Source organism: Phocoena phocoena, chromosome 1 (assembly GCF_963924675.1).
Source record: "Phocoena phocoena chromosome 1, mPhoPho1.1, whole genome shotgun sequence".
Lineage (NCBI taxonomy): Eukaryota > Metazoa > Chordata > Mammalia > Artiodactyla > Phocoenidae > Phocoena > Phocoena phocoena.
Window position 1 is genome coordinate 106,203,020 of NC_089219.1, and position 25,626 is coordinate 106,228,645.

The following is a 25,626-nucleotide window of genomic DNA, read 5'->3' on the forward strand; positions in this document are numbered from 1 at the left end:
CCCTTCCGGGGCATCAAAATCAGCTTCTTCTCACAGCAGGGCCCAGGCACAAGCTGGGATGTTAGAACAGCTCCTCCATTAACGATTACTGCATAAGAGCCTTCTATATGCCCAGTACTGTTATCAAGTGATGAAACCCTTTGAGAATATATTTACAAAAATCTCAGCTCTTAAGATAATAATATTTTTAAAAACTAGTGATAACAATAGCAGCTAACACATAGCACTTACTAAATACCAGGTATTGTTCTAAGCCCTTTACACAAACTAATTCAGTCTTCCCAGCAACCCTATGAAGTAGTTAATTTCATTAAACCCGTCCCACAGAAAGGATAAGTGACCCGCCTACTGTCACAACAGTGAGTGAAAGAACCAGAATTTGAACGTAGGGAGTCTGGATCTCATGAGAGAGTCTGTGCTCTTAACTACAGTAATACACTGCTTCCCACCATCTGGCATTTTTCTTCTCAAGATGGGCAAAATAGGTATTATTATACCCACATATTAGAAAGTGAAGGCCAAGGAGGTTAAGAGGCCTCCTCATGGGGCATTCCTCCATAGCACTAGCTGTGACACTGCTGGGCCTTACTGAGTCCAGCTCCGGCTCCATGACAGCTATTGGTATCACACAAGCAGTCACTAGGCTGCAGCCTGCGCAGGCATATTCAGGAAGAGGGTCATCTTGTTGTCCATATCCCACTTCCCTGTAGGGCTCAAATGCTCCCTCTTCCCACACTGATAAGCCCAATGCAACAACTATAATTAAAACAGTTAATGTCAGGTTATTTCCTCCATACCAAAGTTCTCAAACTGATTTTTTTATTCTCTTTAGACACTTTTATTAGTTTCAGTGAGAACTTCCTGACTTTTTTTCTATTTGCTTTTTTCTTTAAATAGGAAAGGAATGTCCTGCAGGCCCAGAGCAAGCCACAGCTCTGGCCTCCCCCTGCAGGAATCCTGGGGCAGTGGAGGGAGTCAGGAGTCCTGAAACCCTGGCTCTACCACAAACTAGCTGCACTACTGCAAGAAAAGCACAACCTCATGGGGGCTCAATTTCCCAACCTGTAAACCAAACTGGGGTAAACTAAATGCTGCTGAAGGATCCCCTGTGATCCAACAGTGACAACTCCCTCATTAAAAGCAGATGAATGGCATGCCTGGTACCTAGAGAGATCTATCCAGAAGGACAAAAGAAGCCAGCCACCCATGACTCAGAAAGCCATGGGTGCAAGCAAAAAAAAAAAAAAAAAATCACAGTCTGTTCCTATTAAGCATCTCGGAAAATCATTACAGTGACAGGTGCAGAGAAATACAAACAACCTAAAGTCAATATGTGGCAATCAATCTAGAAAATAACTTCACAGCCTAGCCTTAGTGAACCAATCAAATTCAGGGACCAAAAAGGAGGTAGGCTCACAAGGCTAATAATTAATGCCGTTTGGCTGGTCCGTAGGATCATGCTACCTTGAACCTTTAACATTTACTAAGCCACGGTTCTCAAACTTTAGTGTGTATCAGAATCATCTGGAGGGCTTGCTAAAACACAGAGTGCTGGACTCCACCCCCCGCCACCCCGGTTTCTGAGTGAGTCAGTCTAAAGGGGGCCTGGGAGTGTGCATGCCTAACAAGTTCCCAGGTGATGCTGATGCTGCGACTCTGAGGAGCCACACTTGGACACAACTCCTGTACTAAGGCATGGTGGTCCACTTTAAGGAATCCCCTGAGACTATATAATCCACCAGAAGTCCTGGATGATGTAGACGACAATGCATGGCCTGGATGAATAAAAGCAACGACAACCAAGTAAAATTTGAGACTCACAACTTTGCTCAGAGGCTATTTCTAAATGAATACTGTAATTATTTGTCATAAATATAGAAGTTAAAACTCTGATAACTAAAAACCATGACAGTGAGGCTGGGAAAGATCTCATTTCAAAATTCAATTTACTTTTTTTCCAACGTAAAACACTTAAATTTAACAATAAAATTAAAAGCAGCTTTGTATGTGTAAAGTAAAAAGTTCCATCATATCAGTTAGACATTAAACTGATGTTTTAATAGACTCAGAGAAACCAGTCACTCACAAAAGGAGTGACTTTTTCCCGAATTTTCATCTTAAGCTACAGAGGTTACTCAATAAATGCTGGCTGATGAATATCAATCTCATATATGTACATGCCCCCTGCCCCCAAAAAGGGCAAAAACAAAAAGAAGCAGTGGATTCCAATTTCATCACTCCATCACTTGGCAATGTGACGCAATATCTAGAATATTTCCAATTTTCACACATTTTCTCTACTGCATATTTGGGGACTAGTCTTCCAATACTCAGAAATATACTTACAGACGGAATTCCCCGGAGGTCCAGGGGTTAGCACTCCACACTTTCACTGCCGAGGGCACGGGTTCAATCCCTGGTCGGGGAACTAAGATCCCACAAGCCTCAGGGAGCAGCCAAATTCATTAAAAAAAAAAAAAAAAAAGTACTTACAGAGCATCTACTATGTGAGGTGCAGGCCCTGATGTCAGGGAAACCATGGTTAACAGAATAAAGTCCCTGTCCTCATGAACCTTATTTCTACTAGGGAAAGACAGATAATGAATAAGTAAATTTATTTATTATCTCACAGCGGTAAGTGAGAGATTCTATTGGAAACAGAACCCAGTTATGGGATACAACGTAATCAGGAAGGCTGGAGGTGTAGGGACCTACTTTAGATAAAGTGACTAGGAAAGGCCTCTCTCAGGTGGTTTCCTTTGAGCTAAGACTTAAATGAACAAGAATCATGAAGATATGGGGAAACAGTGATCCCAAGCAGAAGAAACAGCAAGCATAAAGGCCTGGAGATGGAATGAGACTGGTATTCCATGTCTGTATGGCTAGAAATTATTAAACAACAGGGAGGGTAACAGGAAACAGCAAGGAAGGCAGGCAGGGGTTAGATTACGGCTTCTACTCTAAGGGTGAGCATGAACTACTGGGCTGCTCTAAGCAAGGAAGGCAACACAGCCAGATCTGTGTTTGAAAAAAGTCAAGACTGTTAAATGTTCCAGTGTGTGAAGGCTTTTCTTCCTTTCTTATATAAGCTTATGAAAGTCACCCCATTTCAGACTAGGCCGAAGCCACTCATTTTCTCAGCTCCCCCGCAAATGGTAAGGACTTTATTCTAATCCCATCTAACCTCCCAGAATGACAATGTTACAAGGGTCAGTCCACCACTCGCTAATCTGCAGTGGCTTTCAGTTCTTACTCAGTTTTCAGAACTTATTCTCAGCTTGGCTTCAGAAGAACCAGTTGAGAGGTGGATGCAGTACCTTCAGTAGGTACAGAGCCAAGCGTGGCACTTTTTCTTCCAGGGACGAGTCATTCCTTCCTTCTTCCAGTCGAAGCCCTCACCCTGGCCTTCAAGATCGCAGCCTACATTATGCGCCCAGCATTTCACCTCGAACTGCTTTGAATGCAGCCTCTTGCTTGAACAGACCATTGTGAACTCAGTTCCTTGCCTCCACTAGTATCTCAGCTTCCTCTGATTGCCACTTCCCCTTTACTATCTAAATTCTGCTCCTTCCTCCCAGGCCCAGCTCACCTTCTGCCTGGCCCACAAAGCTTCCCCTGGACGGTTCTGTCCTCACAGGCCAACCCCTACCCTTGTAACACTCATAACTCACAATTTAGCATTTAATTCTGTATTGTCTCCTAACTCTCTCAGCTTTTACACTTTTAAGTTCCTAGATGATAGAAACTATTTCTTCTCTTCTGTATATTTGAGGCAATATAGTTTAGTGATTGAAAGCATAAATGCTGAAATCAGGATCTCAGTTGGAATTCCAGCCCCACCGTTTACTGTCTATCTCTGTATCCTCTTTGTACTTTCATTTCTTCATGTACAAAATAATCTCTCTCAGAGCCCTGGCAAGAATGAACCAAATTGGGCTTCCCTGGTGGCGCAGTGGTTGAGAGTCTGCCTGCCGATGCAGGGGACACGGGTTCATGCCCCAGCCCGAGGATCCCACATGCCGTGGAGCGGCTGGGCCCGTGAGCCATGGCTGCTGAGCCTGCGCGTCCGGAGCCTGTGCTCCACGGCGGGAGAGGCCACAACAGTGAGGGGCCCGCGTACCGCAAAAAAAAAAAAAAAAAAAGAATGAACCAAATTAATACATTTAAAGAGCCTAGAACAATGCCTGACACAGAGTAAGAGCCCTAAAAGGACTGCTCACATAGTAGGTACTTAAATTCTTTGTAATTGATTCCATGATAAATGGTGGCTTTAGAGGAACTTGTTATATCAATCAAACCCCAGTTTAACAAACTGAGAAATCTGGAAAAATAGAAGAGCCCTAAGAAATTTAGGACATATCAATAAATGGAATAAATTCTTCCCAGTTGCCACCAATAAAGGTCTAGTAAAAGAGATCCTGAACTACTACAAAAAAAGTCACTCACTGCTCAAAAAAAAAAAAAAAAAGGTATAGCACGGCAAGCACAGGGAGAAGTGATTCATGAAAGGTAAAATAACACGATATAAGAGCAAAAATGTCATTCAGTTTTAACATGGTGCTTTTACTACTTGTTGAACGACTACTCTGAGTATGGCCCTCTACTAAGCACTGCATGAAAAGCAAACAGGGACAAAACAAACAATTCCTATTCTCATGGTGCACACAATCTAGGGAAGTTAGGAATAGGGACAGACAGAAAATGACCTACCCAAATGACTCTAAGATAAATAGGAGTAAAATAAAAATTGTTTTTACTGTATACCTTTAGCAGACCCTCTCAATATCAATTTCAGAATCACTCCAGAAAGAACCTTTAAGAAATACAACACAAACCTTTGTTGTTTAGCAGTAAGTATAACTCAGTCCAGACAAGGTTCTAGTAAAGTTTATCAGCCTCATTTGTATATAAATACTGCAAACAACAGAATAAACTGTCATTGATTTTTACCAGTTCCAGTGCCTAAGGAATTTGCCCATTTAGGGACAGGCCCAAGATCTCCAGACTTAATGGAATTGTCCTTAAAACTTCCTCTAGGCATTTACCTAGGTTTTCCACGGCTTTTCAGTATCATGCCAGCTACATATCACTGGTTTAAAAGCCTCCCTTTGTTTTAGGAATCTCTAACATGAGTAATTAAGTCTGCACCCCAGCCGGTGTAATCTGAGCAGCCTTCAAACGTGTTTCACTTGTTGCATTAACATGTAATCGTTTCAAATTGGCATTACTTGTTGCTTTGCAGCCTCTTCAAATAAGCCTCAGTTGTCTATCTCACATGATTTTTTTCATATCCTGCTCCCTCTGTCTGCAGGATGGCATCTGTTTGCGCTTTTACGTCCCCTGATGACTCAAAAGACATTTTAATGCCTTGAATGGCTGGGGTTCCTAAAATATGTGAAGAGGAGGCATAGAGGGCCCCTTTAATCTTCTTTTCAACGTTTATGCAAATTTCAAGTAGCAGCATTTGAGAAAGATGAAGTCTGAGTTTATGCCCTAGGACCTTGGCTGTGGCTGGCTGCTATTGCTTCAGGCACATGGTGCTGGAAGAGGCTCAGTAAAATGAACAAAGCAAAGTTTTCTAAAATGACTGCTTGCATTATTACCAAAAATAGGAGAATTGAGGGCAGACAGGGAGACATCAGGGATTTGCAATAAGTCTCGCAGCACCCTGCAATTTCAAACAACAAAGCTTTCGCTAAATTTTTTATTCCATTTTTTGGGATTAAGCCATGGGAAAAAAAAAAAAAATCCAAACAAACAGAAGAAGTGCAGAAGCTTCAAATCCCAAGTAGTACATTTAAAGAAAAACAAAATGGAGAAACATCTGTCTTCCTCCTTGAAATCTGCCTTGATTAAAAGGCACATAAATGAAACAAGGGAGATATTAATTTTATTTTCCTGATAGCGTTCCGAGGATTTCTATGCCCCTTAAAGGTATCATCTAATAGAACATTTGTTTTCTACTTAAGAGATGATAATACCAGACCCACAGAAATTAAGGCTTAAGCTATAAGATTCATAGCAAAATATTACTACTTTTCAAAAGCAGGAATGCCTTGATTTAAGGAAATATAACCAACAAAAAACTGAATTTACAAATAACATAAGGGTATTTTTTTAATTATTAATAGCATTTTTAGTTTTATAAAGATATTCATCCCAGTGAGTTGGTGAATCCATAGTAATCTTTCATTTTAAAAATTCCAATTTTTGTCCTATTTTATAATGTTGGATTTATTGCAAAAAACAAAATTTGGTACATTTGCTGTACTATGTTAACATGTATTATGCACTGTGTTTTTTTCTTTTTCTTTTATTTTGCTGTATTTTTAAAGACTGCAGAAAAAAATTACTTATGAGTTAAATTTTAATTTCTTAGTTTTGGGGATGAAAATGGACTTCCTCTTCCATATGAAATGCAAGATATGAAAAATACACATATACTTATAAATCACGTGACCAATTTGTTAATAATCATCTCTACACACACATTCTTCCACCTGGAAAATACTTCCCCTCCCTTTCTTCCTTCTCCATCTTGCTAACTCCTACTTATATTTCAATTCACGAATAAAGCATTACCTTCCTTAAGAAGCCCTCAGAGACCCTCCAGTCTGATTTACATGTCCCTCCTTGTACTCCCCTTACATCTTGGGCAGATGCATTATAAATACAGGCTCACCAATTTCTCTCTACCTCTGAGCAAATTCCCTAAAGGCAGTGACCATGATTGGCTCATCTTTGTATAACCAGGACCTAGAACAGTGCCTGGAACGCAGCAGGTATACTCAATATTCATAAAATATTCAATGAACTAACTATCTCTAATTTTGACAAAACCCTTTAACAAACTCAACAATCGGTTTATGTGTTTAAAATATTCCAAGGTTCCAATTTTAATAAGCATGGGGATACCCAAATGTGACTGTGCCTAGTAATTCTGATTTCATACTGTGTAAGGAGTAGAAAAGTAAAATATGGAGGAAAAAATGGTGCAAATTTCCTGGCCTTTAACAGGGATGAAAAGTGGAGAAAGTGGAACCATACTTTTTAATCTTCACAAACCTAAAACATCTTTGGAAGTTCCTATCTTAAAATTTGCATGAATAAAGAAACACCCTCCCCCATGAATCTTAAGCCATGTGTATTATGGTAAGAATTGATTTAAATGGTTTGAACGGAAGCCAAATAATTTACATCTAAACAGCAAATGCAGAAAACAGGCATAAAAATTCCAAGTGAATGCTAAGCTAAGATAGTGTGCTTTTTTTTTAAAACATCTTTATTGGAGTATAATTGCTTTACAACGGTGTGTTAGTTTCTGCTTTATAACAAAGTGAATCAGCTATACACATACATATATCCCCATATCTCCTCCCTCTTGCGTCTCCCTCCCTCCTACCCTCCCTATCCCACCCCTCTAGGTGGTCACAAAGCACAGAGCTGATCTCCCTGTGCTATGCGGCTGCTTCCCACTAGCTATTTTACATTTGGTAGTGTATATATGTCCATGCCACTCTCTCACTTTGTCCCAGCTTACCCTTCCCCCTCCCCGTGTCCTCAAGTCCATTCTCTATGCCTGCATCTTTATTCCCATCCTGCCCCTAGGTTCTTCATGACCTTTTTTCTCTTATTTTTTTTAGATTCCATATATATGTGTTAGCATACAGTATTTGTTTTTCTCTTTCTGACTTTACTTCACTCTGTATGACAGACTCTAGGTCCAACCACCTCACTACACATAACGCAATTTTGTTTCTTTTTATGGCTGAGTAATATTCCATTGTATATATGTGCCACATCTTCTTTATCCATTCATCTGTTGATGGACACTTAGGTTGGTTCCATGTCAATGTTCAAATAGAGCCTCAATGAACATTGTGGTACATGACTCTTTTTCAATTATGGTTTTCCCTGGGTATATGCTCAGTAGTGGGATTGCTGGGTAATCTGGTAGTTCTATTTTTAGTTTTTTAAGGAACCTCCGAACTGTTCTCCATAGTGGCTGTAACAATTTACATTCCCATCAACAGTGCAACAGGGTTCCCTTTTCTCCACACCCTCTCCAGCATTTATTGTTTGTAGATTTTTTGATGATGGTTATTCTGACTGGTGTGAGGTGATACTTCATTGAAGTTTTGATTTGTGTCTCTCTAATGATTAATGATGTTAAGCATTCTTTGTGTTTGTTGGCAATCTGTATATCTTCTTTGGAGAAATGTCTATTTAGGTCTTCTGCCCATTTTTGGATTGGGTTGTTTGTTTTATTGATATTGAGCTGCATGAGTTGCTTGTAAATTTTGGAGATTAATCTTTTGTCAATCGCTTCATTTGCAAATATTTTCTCCCATTCTGAAGGCTGTCTTTTTGTCTTGTTTATGGTTTCCTTTGCTGTGCAAAAGCTTTTAAGTTTCATTAGTCCCATTTGTTCATTTTTGTTTTTATTTCCATTTCTCTAGGAGGTGGGTCAAAAAGGATCTTGCTGTGATTTATGTCATAGAGTGTTCTGCCTATGTTTTCTTCTAAGAGTTTGATAGTGACTGGCCTAACATTTAGGTCTTTAATCCATTTTGAGTTTATTTTTGTGTATGGTGTTAGGGAGTGTTCTCATTTCATTCTTTTACATGTAGCTGTCCAGTTTTCCCAGCACCACTTATTGAAAAGGCTGTCTTTTCTCCATTGTATATTCTTGCCTCCTTCATCAAAAATAAGGTAACCATATGTGCATGGGTTTATCTCTGGGCTTTCTATCCTGTTCCATTGATCTATATTTCTGTTTTTTGTGCCAGTATCATACTGTCTTTATTACTGTAGCTTTGTAGTATAGTCTGAAGTCAGGGAGCCTGATTCCTCCAGCTCTGTTTTTCTTTCTCAAGATTGCTTTGGCTATTCAGGGTCTTTGTTTCCATACAAATTGTGAAATTTTTTGTTCTAGTTCTGTGAAAAATGCCATTGGTAGTTTGATAGGGATTGCACTGAATCTGTAGATTGCTTTGGATAGTATAGTCATTTTCACAATGTTGATTCTTCCAATCCAAGAACATGGTATATCTCTCCATCTTGCTTGTATCATCTTTAATTTCTTTCATCAGTGTCTTAGAGTGATAGTATGCTTTTATTCTACAGTACCATTTTCCCCATGGGTAGATACACTGATACACATCCACAAAACAATAAGCACCAATATGGTCCAAAATAGCTCCAATGTATTTCTTCACTGTAAGTATCTAACCCTTTGTAAAATGACACTGACCAAAATAGTTACAAGGTTTTCATGTCCAAAAGGGTCAGGATCTTAGTGTAATAAAACCCAACAGAGAGTAAGAAGTTATATCATATTTGGAGTTAAATTATTCTCCACACAAAGGACTATATATTTCTGTACTACTTAGTGGTCATAAAAGGCCAGTCTGAGGTATTATTCCATTGTCTTATATCTTCTATTATCTGTTCTGTTCTATGGTCTCTATCTGTTCTCTTATCAGAGACAAACTCTGCCTGTCACCAATTTCCTGTGCTTTTAGTAAACACTCCCTTTGTAAAATTTTTAAAAGACTATTTTGTTAAGCACAGCTCCATTTTTCAAAAAACCCTTAATTTCAAATACATGCTTTTAAGTACCCTTGCTGGAAAAGAATTTTATAAATATATATAATTTTCTTGATACCCACCCAAAAGAAACAAAGTGTTCTTTTAGCTTAAATTGTTCAGAATGCTTTTTAAATGGAGTAGACAATTTCTACTGTTTGTTAATTTAGAGGTAGACCCTAAAAAGAAAGAATAAGGGACAAAATTATGTTGAAAGTGAAAATGGAAAAATCTAAATTGTTATATGTTATTATATAAAATCATGGAAACTTCCCAAAACCAAATGGGGAAAACCCAGGGAACAACTTCAGATTTCCCCACAGGCATCCTTCCCCACAGGAAGGATTTTTTTAAATCGTTGGTTGGTAGCAGTAAATGTTACTCCCAAGAATCAAGTCACTGGAACACCATAATCGTGTATTACGCTAATGGATTATAGAAGGTCTGAATATTTTTTGTTGTTATTTTTGCAGTACGCGGGCCTCTCACTGTTGTGGCCTCTCCTGCTGCAGAGCACAGGCTCTGGACGCGCAGGCTCAGCGGCCATGGCTCACGGGCCCAGCCGCTCCGAGGCATGCGGGATCCTCCCGGACCGGGGCACGAAACCGCGTCCCCTGCATCAGCAGGCAGACCCGCAACCACTGCGCCACCAGGGAAGCCCGGTCTGAATCTTTATACAAAGTCGCACTAAATGTTCTGAAGTCAGGGTTTGCACAGGCTAAGTTCCTAACACTTGGGTCATTTCTATATTATTATCTGGGTCACTGAGGTTCTATATCTTCAGCCAGAAGTAAACCCTATTCACCTGTGGACAATATTCAATTCAAACTTCCTTCACACATCACTGAGAACTGTCTAAACCCAAGAGCTCAAAAGGTTCTAAACTGTAGGCTCATACCCAGAATATCCCAGATAAGCAGAGAAACCAGCACTGTGAGGAAAATACCTAAATCTGGAGATGGTAAATGCATATCGTTCCCATTTCCAGAGAACATGCCTGGGGCAACAACCTTGGAACAGGAGAAGGTAACAGAAGGAAAATAATCTTTATTAAATATCAAGGGTAAAAGAAAACATGAAATACAGCCCCAAACTTCCATTTCTATGTAGTTTTGTTTTCAATCCCTCCCTTCTTTTGTTTCTTCAAACACAAATCTATGCCAACTCATGTAAACAAAACTTTGGCCCCATGGTCAACAGAAAAGAATAATAATAATGCATGTTTAAAAATATTTGATGAAGAGCTGATAATTTCAATGTTCAATCAATCCCCCTGAAAAACCCTAGTCCTCTAACTCCATAAAACTTTCAACTACTCGCATTCTTTCTTTACTGTGCATGTAAGCAAGAATTTATCTCTAAGACTACTTAGACTTCTGTGGAGTTAACACCAGTCATTTGAATAAAAACAGCCCAGCACACTCACAGTCACAATTTGGCCTGCAAATGCTCATGTCCATTCTTGCTCACCTAACTGTTGCTGGATGAGCCAAGAAAGACAGCAAACAGAAAATCTTGTGTACAGGCTTATCTCATTTTACTGCATTTTGCTTTATTGCATTTTTACAAATTAAAGGTTTGTGGTAACCATGCATGGAACCAATCTGTCATGCCATTTTTCTAATGGCTATTCCTCACTTCATGTCTCTGTGTCACATTTTGGTAAGTTTCACAAAATTTCAAATTTTTTCATTATCATTGTATTTGTTATGATAAGCTGTGATCAGTGATTATTGATGTTTCTACTTTAATTGTTTTGGGGTGCCATGAACTCTGTCCGTGTAAGACAGTGAACTTAATAAATGTGTGTGTTCTGACCACTTCCCCAACCAGCTATTCTCCTATCTTTCTCCCTCTCCTCAGGCTTCTATAGTCCCTGAGACACAACAAAAGTGAAATTAGGTCAGTTAATAACTCTGCAATGACCTCTAAGTGCTCAAGTGAAAGGAAGGGTCACACGTCTCTCACTTTATATCAAAAGCTAAAAATGATTAAGCTTAGTGAGGAAGGCATGTTGAAAGCCAAGATAGGCTGAAAGCTGGGCCTCCTGCACCAAACACTTAGCCAAGTTGTGAATGCAAAAGAAAAGTTTTTGAAGGAAATTAAAAGTGCTTCTCCAGTGAACACACAAATAATAAGAAAGTGTAACAGCCTTATTGCTGATATGGAGAAAGTTTCAGTGGTCTGGATAGAAGAACAAACCAGCCACGATATTCCCTTAAGTCAAACCTAATCCAGAGCAAGGCTCCAGCTCTCTTCATTTCTGTGAAGGCTGAGAGAAGTGATGAAGCTGCAGAAGAAAAGTTTGACGCTAGCAGAGGCTGGTTTAAGGAAAGGTTTAAGGAGAGAAGTCATCTCCTTAACATAAAAGCAGAAGGTGAAACAGCAAGTGCTGAGCAGAAGTTGCAAGCAACTTATCCAGAAGACTTAGCTAAGATAATTAATGAAGGTGCTACACTAAACAACAGGTTTTCAGTATAGATGAAACATCCCTGTATTGGAAGAAGATGCCATCTAGGACTTTCATAGCTAGAGAGAAGTCAAAGCCTGGCTTCAGAGCTTCAAAAAACAGGCTCTTTTGTTAGGGGTTAATATAGCTGGTAACTTTAAGTTGAAGCCAATGCTTATTTACTGAATACTACTCGAAAAATCCTAGAGCCCTTAAGAATTATGCTAAATCTACTCTGCCTGTGCTCCATAAATGGACCGACACAGCCTAGGTAAGAGTACACCCATTTACAACATGGCTTACTGAATGTTCTAAGCCCATCGTTGAGACCTACTACTCAGAAAAATAGAGTCCTTTCAAAATATTACTGCTCAATAACAGTGCATCTAGTTACCCAAGAGCTCTGATGGACATGTGCTATGAGATTAATGTTGTTTTCATTGCTACTAACACAACATCCTTTCTGCAGCCCATGGATCAATAAGTAATTTTGACTTTCAAGTCTTATTATTTAAAAAATACATTTTGTAAGGCTATAGCTGCCATAGAGATTTCTCTGATGGATCTGGGCAAGGAAAATGAAAACCTCCTAGAAAGGATTCACCATTCTAAATATTACTGAGCTCATTTGTGATTCGTGGTAAGAGGTCAAAGTATCAGCATTAAAAGGAGCTTGGAAGAAGTTGATTCAAACCCTCTTGGATGACTTTGAGGGGTACAAGACTTCAGTGGAAGTTCTGCACTCCAGGAGGCTAGCACCAGCCCCAAAGCCCCCTCAAGCCAAACAGTCAATTGCATGGGAAGCCTACCCTTCCCTCCAGCTGGCCCACAGCTACTGCGTGAGACATGGCCTTGCAGTCAACCAGGCCAGGGATCAGCCCCACTTATCAGCATGCACACAGGAGTTATCCCTGCCACAACAGTAGGGTGCACAGAGCCCACATAGGAGATACCCCCAGAACATACAGCTCTGGTAATCAGAGTGGTGCATGTTGCTGGGCCTTATCACACATCCCCTACATGAGGCCACTTCTCCAATAACAGGAAACATAACCGACTTACCTAACACATAGAAATAAACATGGAGAATTGGGTAAAATGAGGAGATGGAGGATATGTTCCAAAGGATGGAACAAGACAAAATCTCAGTAAAAGAACTAAACAAAGTGGAGATAAGCAATCTCCCCAATAAAGAGTTCAAGGTAATGATCATAAAGATGCTCAACAAGCTCAGGAGAAGAATGGATGAACACAGTGAGAATTTTACCAAAGAGTTACAAAATATAAAGAAGAACCAAACAGAGCTGAAGAATACAATAACTGAAATTAAAAAATACAATAGAAGGAATCAACAGTGGATTAGATGATACAGAAGAACAGATCAACAATCTGAAAGACAGAGTAGTGGAAATCACTGAAGCTAAACAGAGAAAAAGGAAAACAACTTTTAAAAATGAGGACCATTTAAGAGACCTCTGGGACAATATCAAGAATACTGATTTTGCATGACAGGGGTCCCAGAAGAAACAGAGAGAGAGAAAGGAGCAGAGAACTTATTTGAAGATTAATAGCTGAAAACTTCCCTAAACTGGGGGTGGAAACAGACATCCAAGTCCAGGAAGCAAAGAGAGTCCCAAACAAAATGAACCCAAAGAGGTCCACACGAAGGGACACGATAATTAAAATGGCAAAAATTAAAAATAAAGACAGAATCTTAAAAGCAGGAAGAAAAAAGCAACAAGTACAAGGAAACTCCCATAATACTATCAGCTGACTTTTCATCAGAAACTTTACAGGCCAGAAGAGAGTGGCACAATATATTCAAAGTGATAAAAGGGAAAAACCTACAACAAAGAACAGTCTATCCAAAAAGTTTATCACTCAGAGTTGAAGGAGAGATAAAAAGAGTTTTACAGACAAGCAAAAGCTGAAAGAGTTCAGCACCACTAAACAGGCTTTACAAGAAATGTTAAAGGGACTTCTTTAAGCAGAAAAAAAGGCCACAACTAGAAATACGAAAATTATGTAAGAAAAAATCTCACTGGTAAAGGTAAAAATACAGTAAAGGTAGTAGATCCACCACTTATAAAGCTAATAGGAAGTTTAAAAGACAAAAGTAGTGAAATATATAGATGTTTATGTTGTTATATATGAGACTCAGGGTAACCACAAACCAAAAATCTGTGATACACAAACAAAAGAGAAAGGAATCCAAATACAACACAAGAGATAGCCATCAAATCACAAGCGAAGAGAGCAAAAGAAGAAAAAAAAACAACAAAGAAATAAAAAAAATAACAGAAAACAATTAACAAAATGGCAATAAGTACATATCTATCAATAATTACTTTAAATGTAAATAGACTAAATATTCTAATCAAAAGACAGAGAGTGGCTGAATGGACCAAAAACAAGACCCATATATATGCTGCCTACAAGAGATTCACTTCAGATCTAAAGACACACAGAGACTGAAGGTGAGAGAATGGAAAAACGTATTCCATACAAATATAAATGAAAAGAAAGCTAGGGTAGCAATACTTATATCAGACAAAATAGACTTTAAAACAAAGACTGTAACGAGACAAAGAAGGACATTACATGATGACAAAAGGATTGATCTAAGAAGAAGGTATAACAATTGTAAATTTATATGCACCCAGCATAGAAGCACCTAAATACATAAAGCAAATAGTAACAAACTTAAAGGGAGAAATTGACGGTAACACAATGATAGGGGACTTTTAACATCCCACTTACATCAATGCACAGATCACTGAGAGAGAAAATCAATTAGGAAACACTGGCCTTAAATGACACATTAGACCAAATGGATTTAATAGATATATACAGAACACTTCATCCAAAAAAAACAGGAGAATACTCATTCTTTTCAAGTGCCCATGAAACATTCTCCAAGATAGATCACATGCTAGGCCACAAAACAAGTCTCAATAAATTTAAGAAGACTGAAATCATATCAAGCATCTTTTCCAACCACAACAGTATGAGACTAGAAATCAATTACAAGAAAAAAACTGCCAAAAAAAACCCATACACACATGGAGTCTAAACAACGAGCTACTAAATAATCAATTGAAAAAAACAAAAAATACCTAGAGGGCTCCCCTGGTGGCACAGTGGTTGAGACTCCACCTGCCGATGCAGGGGACACAGGTTCGCGCCCCGGTCCGGGGAGATCCCACATGCCGCGGAGCAGCTAGGCCTGTGAGCCATGGCTGCTGAGCCTGCGCAACCGGAGCCTGTGCTCCACAATGGGAGAGGCCACAGCAGTGAGAGGCCCACGTACCGCAAAAAAAAAAAAATACCTAGAGACAAATGAAAATGGAAACACAACGACCAAAATCTATGGGATACAGCAAAAGCAGTTCTAAAAGGGAAGTTTATAGCAATACCAGTCTACCTCAGAAAACAAGAAAAATCTCAAATAAACAATCTAACCTTACACTGAAAGGAACTAGAAAAAGAAGAATAAACAAAACACAAAGTTAGCTGAAGGAAAGAAATAAAAAAGATCAGAGTGGAAATAAATGAAACAGAGACTAAAAACAATAGAAAAGATCAATGAAACTAAGAGCTGGTTCTTTGAAAAGATAAACAAAATGGATAAATCTTTAGCCAGAGTCATCAAGAAAAAAAGAGAGAGTACTGAAATCAATAAAATCAGAAAAGAAAGAGAACTTACAACAAACACCACAGAAATACAAAGAATCATAAGAGATGACTACAAACAGTTATGTCAGTAAAATGGACAACCTAGGAAAAAAATGGATAAATCCTTAGAAATGGATAATTTCCCAAGATTGAATCAGAAAGAAGTAGAAAATATGAACAGACTCATTATCAGAATTGAAACTGAATCAGTAATTTTAAAACTCCCAACAAACAAAATTGAAGAATAGAAATCATATGATCATCTCAATAGATGCAGAAAAAGCTTTAGACAAAATTCAACATTCATTTATGATAAAAACTCTCAATAAGTGAGTACAGAAGGAACACACCTCAACATAATAAAGGCCTTATATGACCAACCCTCAGCTTAATGGTGAAAAGCTGAAAGTATTTACTCCAAGATTAGGAACAAGACAAGGATGCCCACTCTTGCCACTTTTATTCAACATAGTAGCAGCAGTTCTAGCCACAGCAATCAGACAAGAAAAAGAAATAAAAGGAATTCAAATTGGAAAGGAAGAAGTAAAACTGTCACTGTTTGCAGATGACATGATACTATCTGTAGAAAATCTAAAGATGCTATTTAAAAAAAACTATTAGAATAAATAAATTCAGTAAAGTTGCAGGATGCAAAATACAGAAAACTGTTGCAATTCTATACACTAATAATAATCAGAAAGAGAAATTAAGAAAACTATCTCATTTACAATTGTATCAAAAAGAATAAAATACCAAGGAATAAACCTAAAAGGTAAAAGACCTGTACTGGGAAAACTATATGACATTAATGAAAGGAACTAAAGATGACACAAACAAATGAACAGATATACCATGCTCATGGATTAGAAGAAGCAATGCTGTTTAAATGTCCTAACTACACAAAGCAGTCTAAGATTCAAGACAATCCCTATCAAAATATCAGTGGTATTTTTCACAGAACCAGAAGAAATAATCCTAAAATTTGTATGAAACCTCAAAAGACCCTCAACAGCCAAAGCAATCCTGAGAAAGAACAAAGTGGGAGGTATCATGCTCCCAAACTGAAACTATACTACAAAGCTATAGTAATCAAAACAGTATGACATGGCACAAAAACAGATACATTGATCAATGGAACAGAATAGAGAGCCCAGAAGTAAACCTAGGTTTATATGGCCAATTAATCTACAACAAAGGAGGCAAGAATATACAATGGGGGAAAGACAGCCTCTTCAATAAATGGTGCTGGGAAAAACTAGACAGCTGCATGCAAAAGAATCAAACTGGGCCACTTTCTCACACCATATACAAAAATAAATTCAAAATGGATTAAAGACTTAAATGCAAGACCTGAAACCATGAAACTCCTGGAAGAAAACATAGGCAGTACGATCTTTGATACTGATCTTAGCAATATTTTTTTTGGATCTATCTCTTCAGGCAAGGGAAACAAAAGCAAAAATAAACAAATGGGACTACATCAAACTAAAAAGCTTTTGTACAGCAAAGGAAACTATCAACAAAACAAAAAGGCAGCCTACTGAATGGGAGAAGATATTTGCAAATGATATATCTGATAAGGAGTAAATATCCAAAATGTACAAAGAACTCATATAAATCAACATCAAAAAAACAAACAACCCTAACAAAAATTGGGTCGAGGGCTTCCCTGGTGGCGCAGTGGTTGAGAGTCCGCCTGCCGATGCAGGTGACACAGGTTCGTGCCCCAGTCCGGGAAGATCCCACATGCCGCGGAGCAGCTAGGCCCGTGAACCATGGCCGCTGAGCCTGCGTTTCTGGAGCCTGTGCTCCGCAACGCGAGAGGCCACAACGGTGAGAGGCCTGCATACCGCAAAAAAAAAAAAAAAAAAAATTGGGTCGAGAATCTGAAGAGACATTTTTCTGAAGAAGACATACGTATGGCCAATAGACACATGAAAAGATGCCCAACATCACTAATCATTAGGGAAATGCAAATCTAAACCACAAGATGTCTCCTCACACCTGTCAGAATGGCTATCATCAAAAAGACAACAAATAACAAGTGCTGGTGTGCATGTTTAGAAAAGGGAACCCTCTTAAAATGTTGATGGGAATATAAATTGGTGCAGCCACTATGGAAAATAATGTGGTGGCTCCTCAAAAAGACTAAAAATAGAATTGCTATATGATTCAGTAATTTCTGGGTATTTACCCAAAGAAAACAAAAACACTAATTTGAAAAGATACATGCACCCCAATGTTCATAGCAGCATTATTAACAATAGCCAAGATATGGAAGCAACCTAAGTGTCTATCAATAGAAGAATGTATAAAGAAGATGTGGTATATATAAACATATAACAGAATATTATTCAGCCATAAAAAAAAAAAACTTTCCATTTGCAACAACATGGATGAATCCAGAGAGCATTATGCTAAGTGAAATAAGTCAGACAGAGAGAGACAAATACCATATGATCTCACTTTATATGTGGAATCTAAAACACAAAACAAAAAAAGCCAAAATGAAAACAGACTCACAGATACAGAGAACAAATGGGTGGTTGCCAGAGGGGAGAGGGTGGGGTGAGGCAAAATAGGTGAAGGGGATTAAGACGTACGAACATCCAGTTATAGAATAAATAAGGCACAGGAATGTAATATAAGGAATACGGTCAATAATACTGTAATAACTTTGTATGGGGCAGATGGTTACTAGACTTATCATGGTGAACATTTCATAATGTATGCAAATGTCAAATCTCTATGTGGTACACCTGAATCTAATATAATATTGTACATCTACTATATTTCAATTTTTAAAAAAAAGACCTCATAGTGGACAAAATAACTGCAGATGTGGTGGAAATAGCAAGAGAACTTTAGTTAGAAGCAGACCCTAAAGATGGCACTGAATTGCTCAATCTCACGATAAAACTTTAACAGATAAGGATACACTTCTCATGGGTGAGCAAAGAAAGTGGTTTCTTGAGATGGAATCTACTCCTAGTGAAGACTGCTGAAATGACAACACAGGATTTAGAATATTTTATTAAACTTAGCTGACAAAGCAGCAGCAGAGGTTGAGAAGACTGACCCCAATTTTGAAAAAAGTTCTACTGTGGGTAAAATGCTATCAAACAGCATTGCACACTACAGAGAAATCATTCACAAAAGTAAGAGTCAATCGATGCAGAAAACTTCACTGTTGTCTTATCTTAAGAAAGTGCCACAGCCCCCCCCTATCTTCAGCAACCACCACCTGATCAGCCAGCAGCCACCAATCACGAGGCAAGACCCTCCACCAGCAAAAAGATTACCATTTGATGAAGGCTCAAATGATGGTCAGCATTTTTAGCAACAAAGTATTTTTAATTAAGATATGTACATTGTTTTTTTACATATAATGCTATTATACATGTAACAGACTACAATACAGTGTAAACATAACTTTTATATGCACTGGGAAACCAAAAAATTCATGTAACTTGCTTTATTGTGACATTCACTTCATTGCAGTGGTCTGGTACTGAACCCACAATATCTCCAAGGTACACCTATACGTCAGTAAGTGACCATATCGGGAACATATGTATATGTATAACTGATTCACTTTGTTGTAAAGCAGAAACTAGCACACCGTTGTAAAGCAATTATACTCCAATAAAGATGTTAAAAATAATAATAGTAAGTGACCATATTGAAATTTGTCTTCCATGTCTTCAAACAAGGGAAGGAAATCTAGGCTTCTCTATTTGCAGCAACACCTGATCTGGCAAAAGTTACATTGCCTTTCACAACGGTTTTTTTGGTTCTAGAGAGGCCAAAAGACTTCCCTTGTCCCAGTTTCAGTCCAGAGTTCTTAGAAAGAGCAAAAGCAATGATCTAAACTCCAATATATTAGATTAAAATTTGGGGGGTAAATCCAGTAAGGGGTGTTGACTTTCTGGAGCTCAGTGCTTCCCCTACTCTCATAAATGAGTCATAAATTCCTAGAAAAAAATTCTTTAAGCAGATGCCCTGGCCTACCACTCATTTCATCTGCTTTGCTGCCACTCCTCCTGCCTGACAACCCAAGGGAGTTCCAGCAAAAGAGAGACTCTGGACTGGGCCACACCTACACCATGTCTGCTCTACCTAGCTTCAACCCAGCTAAGAGGCCAGGCACAGGGGAAATGCTTGGAAAATGTTTGCCAAGCCAAACTGTTGAAGGGGCAGGCCAGTCGTTTTCTATCTCTTTTAAAGAGAACATAAACAAGTCCTTAATTTCCCACAAAAGAAGACAAAAATAAAATCTGCAAAATGATAGTTTATTCTAGCTTTCTAAGGTCACAGTGACCTGACAGAGGAGATATTTTAATCTCTTTTGTTTATCACTCTTAAAATACTCTCCTCAATAAAAATTCATTCCACTTTGGGGAAATGGGAGTGACACTCATGTTGAACAAGAGGGATTTACAAAGGGAGTTTTACCAGTTATACCACTCCAGGCCCAGTGGGAATGTCCTTCTTACCATCACTTCATCACATTAACAGGATTAAGCCCTCTGGAAAACTGGTATTAAAGCAAGTAACCCTCAGTTCAAGCAAAGGGACAAAGGATTCAGTGAATGTGGTTATTAGTGTATTAGTGTTTGCTGGTGATTAAATAACATCTCTCCTCCTCCCCACCAAAGCACACATCACCTCATCAAAAACATTAAAACCAACACATTGTAATCACGTTGGCATTAAGCCTGAATATAAGTTACCATAGAAAGCTTCAAATACTCTAAGTTTTATATTAAAAACATCAAGTGAATCAAGTATTCTCCCCCTCAATGTAATCTGGCTTTAGAATAGCTAAGTAGAACAAGTTTATAAATTTAAGCACAGTCAGCTTCCATCTCCACAGAAAATAACCCCAAAGCATCAACCTTCCAAAGCAACAGTACCTTACCCCTCAAGGGGTAACTCTAAAGATGTGAATTTCAGAAATTGGCCGGTCATATTAGTTGTCTGGTCAGTGTCCTCCCAGTAAAATGAGAGTAATAAGCACCTACAGATGGAGCTGGTACTGACTTGGCAACATGTACCCAGGATTAACATCCCAGCTTCTCAAGGGCAGGAATTTTCAGCTTGCTTCTACCTATGTTCCCCCACCCAAACCTATAAGCATTCTAAGGCCATTGTGAACACTGTGGCCAAGCAAATCAGAAAAGTCAGTTCACACCCTCAATTTCTCAGCCCTGAGAAGGCTGAAATACCCAGATCAACTGGCCAAACATAACACTATGATAAAAGTACCTCCGTACTTTACAAAACATTTTCATACAAACGATCCCATTTGATCCCCACAACAATCCTATAAGCACGCAAATTGGTATTAGCACCATTTTACAGAAGACGAAACTGCAATTCAGAAAAATAAGGGACTTGTCCAAAGTTATTCAAGTCAAGATGGCCAAACTAGGACTAAAACACAATTCTTTGACCTACTAGTCCAGCGTCCTTTCACTCACTACGCCTACTGCGATGCAGTCAGAACAATCTGATATCCACCAAAACCTGCAAACCTCTTTAATATACATTTGTGACTCTTAACATTTTCATGTAGCTAAGCACCCACATACCAGCTGTGTACACAAAAAAAACACCTATGCCAAAGATCAGCTAATGACCACACTCTTCTCGAAAACAAAGGTAATACTGAGTTCCCAGGATAAGAACCACTCTTCATGCACATGCCCTAACAAGGACTGACATCCATTCATTAATATCACTCCTACCTCTACAACAAAAGAACCCCACTTTTGAAAACTTGCCAACCCTAGGATTCAATACACTACTATGTATTATCAATATTTCTTAGGGAAAAGACAAAAACAAACTGCTCTATGAGATAAAAGACCAGGTGAAATTGTATAGAGTTTTTCCTTTGTGAAATTGTAACTAGATACCATTTCTTCTCAACAATAGAGTAGCATCACAGAAGCAAAAGGAAATTATGGAACCAGATCATAAGAATGATTACACCTTATCTTGACAAGATTTTACTCTCACAAATGATGACCCTATTAAAAGCAGGCAATCTATCATCATTTGATTAAGCTACCCACAATTCAATTGCTTAGAAATAAATCCCTTTAAAGAACACATCTGCAGTTAAGTTAATGAAAACTGAACCACTAAATAGGAAAACAGGAAAAGTGTGGTCTGCTACTCAGAGAAGGTGGGTAATAACTAATGTGGTAAACCGAGAATCCATAAAAGAATATTTTCCTCATCTGGTCTGCTTCTGTCCAATTGAAGGAATCCACCGAGAGGGAAAAAAGACAAAAACTCACCTTCCCAAACCTAGAAATAAACTATCCAGACACATACCCATAATGATACTGGATGCCACTCAAGAAAACCTCAGACAGCTCAGAACACTGTTTTTCCACAGGCTGAGAATACAAGACTCATCTCTTCCAAAGTCAAAAGGATAAATTTCATTACTACATTTTGGTACACTGTTCCATAAAATACTACCTTACTTCATGTCCACACCACTAAAGAACTGTAGAAAATAATGACTTGTTAAAATAGATTACTGTTCTGTTTCCCTTACAACATTTTTTAAAGGATCTCTGACACCATATACCAACCCGGGTCCATAAATTGGTGGAGAAATTCAAAATAAAGTTTCAAATTATAATTGGTTTATAACAAATAATATATTCTCTATAAATAAGTGTTCCATCAAAATTCAGGAAATCTGATGACAGAAATGTAAGGAGAAAATGGGGTTTTGAAAAGGCTCAGGCAAAAAGAAAACTAAATGGCTATAATTGAGAAAAGAAATGGGCAAGGTTTTTTTTTTTTTTTTTTTGCATCTAAGCCCCACTTCTGAAACAACAGCTCTTTGCTCAGCTGGAGGAAAACCACAGGACTTGGAATAAGTCACTTAATATACTGTCCCTCCTTACGTTAAAATGACACTGTTGACTCACCCTCAGTAGGATATGTGCTTGGTTTAACTCGTTTTTCCAGTAACAGTAGTGAACTGAGCTGCTCTAATATTGAAATGATTTGCATCCTCACAAATGACAAAAGTATTGGGAAATACATATACATAATACATGTATATATATAAAATATACATTTCTATTATGTATATTTCATATATTTCATAATACATAATATATATGTATTATGTATATATATCATAGAGTATATTTATATACTCTATGATATACACTACATATAACATATATAATATACTCTATAAATATACTAAAATAGAGTATATTTATATACTCTATTTCACACATATATAATAAACATGTATATACATAATACATGTCCCTGAGTTTCTCTGGCTCTGCTGTGTAGCCAGTGACTTTTATCCCTCTCTTTAATTTGCCCTCCAGAGTCTCTCCACAAATGATGGCCGTGTTACTCCTTTTTATTTTACTACAAAAATGGAATTTATTATTACCAAAATTAATTTTCATTGCATTTACTCAGTGTATCTTTGTCTTAGCTAATCCTCAAAGTCCTGGGCTTCCAAACCCTGAAATGAAACGAACGAATTCATCTTCATTACTTCTGATTACAAGTCTTGCCCAACTTTGGGTAATATTGCAGAAGGCCTAAAACAAATTAACAACCCTTTCAAACTACCAGTAGCATTCAACAGCATTCCATAGGAAAGCGTGGTATATTCTCCATCCTGCTTCTCTGTCATCTCTAATTTGCTCTCTAGTTAAGGCTGAAAGTATTTTTTTAAAAATCAGCAAACATTTACCAAGCCCTAATATGGATTATGAAGCAGGTTAATCACTATAGCAGGGGGTAGGGAAAACTTAATGATATCAAACAAGGGTTTTGCACCAACACAGACCATAAAAGGGAAAGTTGTTCATTCTCCTTACATCAAAAACAGGGCTTCCCTGGTGGCGCAGTGGTTGAGAGTCCGCCTGCCAATGCAGGGGATGCGGATTCGTGCCCCGGTTCGGGAAGATCCCACACGCCGCGGAGCGGCTGGGCCCGTGAGCCATGGCCGCTGAGCCTGCACGTCTGGAGGCTGTGCTCCGCAACGGGAGAGGCCACAACAGTGAGAGGCCCGCGTACCACAAAAAAAAAAACAAAACAACATTCTTTCTTTAGGAGAAATTCAACCTAATTCATATACATCCTCCATCCTTATCTCTTCCACTCTGGAAAGACAGCTTTTCAATTCAAAACCTCAAAAACTACTTTGCAGAGAGACATTCAAATTATTGGGATTAAAAAGTAATCTAGGGACTTCTCTGGTGGCGCAGTGGTTAAGAATCCACCTGCCAATGCAGGGGACATGGGTTCGATCCCTGGTCCGGGAAGATCCCACATGCCATGGGCAACTAAGCCCATGTGCCACAACTACTGAGCCTGCGCTCTAGAGCCCGCAAGCCACAACTACTGAAGCCAGTGTGCTGTGCTCCACAACAAGAGAAGCCACTGCAATGAGAAGCCTGCCCACTGCAACGAAGAGTAGACGCTGCTCGCTGCAACTAGAGAAAGCCCGCACACAGCAACAAAGACCCAACGCAGCCAAAAAAAAAAAAAATCAGATGTGTGTATTCCAGAGGTGAAGGAGTGCAATACCATCCACTGGGGAGCCAGAAGAACTTTTAGAATGTCTACATATTTACAGTCTAAAAAACATATAATTGAACTTTACTAAGAGTTAACATATGCACATATGGTATAACAGTTGTACGGGTACATAATTTATAAATATTTATTTACTTACTTGGAGGAGAGGGTCCATGCTCAAAAAAAAGTTTTTCTTGGGGCATATATTTGTTTAAAGTTTGGAGGTTCCTTTACCCCGGCATTTCACAAACTAGGACACACATAGCCCTGGGGAACCAGGGGCCAGGGGGCGGGTCACAGCATTTGGGGGAAAATGCAAAGAAATTGAATAAACCTGGTACATGTTCCTGGTGCCTCTGTTTCATTCATGCTAGGGTAAGGGAGAGTCACTCTTTTCTGTAATCAGGTGCTTTGGAAGACAAGCCCAGTAAACATGTCTTAGGATGAAAGGGGCCACAGAATGATGACCTAGGTTCCATGCCTGGCTCTCTATCACCTAGCCGCCACCTGACCCAAGGCCAATCACTTCACTCTTTCAGGCCTTTTAGGCTCCTTCTAGTTCAAATTTTATGATTCACAATTGAAAGTTTTCACCCCATCCTTACTTGCTTCTACGTATTCTTCTAACTGGAACGTGCAAGCCTCCCCTCCCCACAAGGGGAGGCCTTGACTTTTCATTCCCTCAGTTTCCGTGCATTATTTGCATAATGCTAAAGGACACCTGCTGGAAGGGTTTGTAAGTATTCTCAAGTTATTTCCAAGTGTCCCCCCAGTACTCTTGGACAGACTGTAGTAAGCTCCTTCGTGTAGAGTGCTGGGGCAGCATTCTGCACGAGGGAACCAACGTACACCATCACCTATTCATGCTGACGATCTACAGCCCTGGCCCTGATGCAGATCAGCAATGTGTACTAATTTAAGGGGAAAGGTAACAGGAACCTAAATTACCCACCTAACAAAGGTGGACGTTCTGAAACAAGAAAATAAAGCTGAGACCATGTTCAGGTAAGCCAGGCTATGAGAAAAAATAGCTCTGAACTCAGCAGGACAAAATGAGGAACTGGAGACAGCACAGAGGAGTGTTAGCACATGCTGGTAGGACGCCCCCTCTCACTCAAAACAGCCGTTCACGACCCAGCCATGGCCACCCTGTCAAAATAATTGGTACTTAAATGAGTTAGTATATGAAACATGCTCACAGCCTGGCACTGTTAGTTAATATTATCCTCATTCCATCGAGTACACCAGCATTAGCAGAAGAAATGTTACAGCTTTATCTGTAGACTTTGGGGGCTCCATGGCAGAATTTTCACCTACCCAGAGCAGGCTGA

The 25,626-nt window shown here is 38.9% G+C and overlaps 1 protein-coding gene across 1 annotated transcript in view; it reads right to left on the reverse strand.

Annotated features, from left to right (window-relative positions):
• Nucleotides 1-25,626, reverse strand: part of NOTCH2 (notch receptor 2) — a 175,080-nt gene that overhangs the window by 121,988 nt on the left and 27,466 nt on the right. The window lies entirely within an intron of this gene.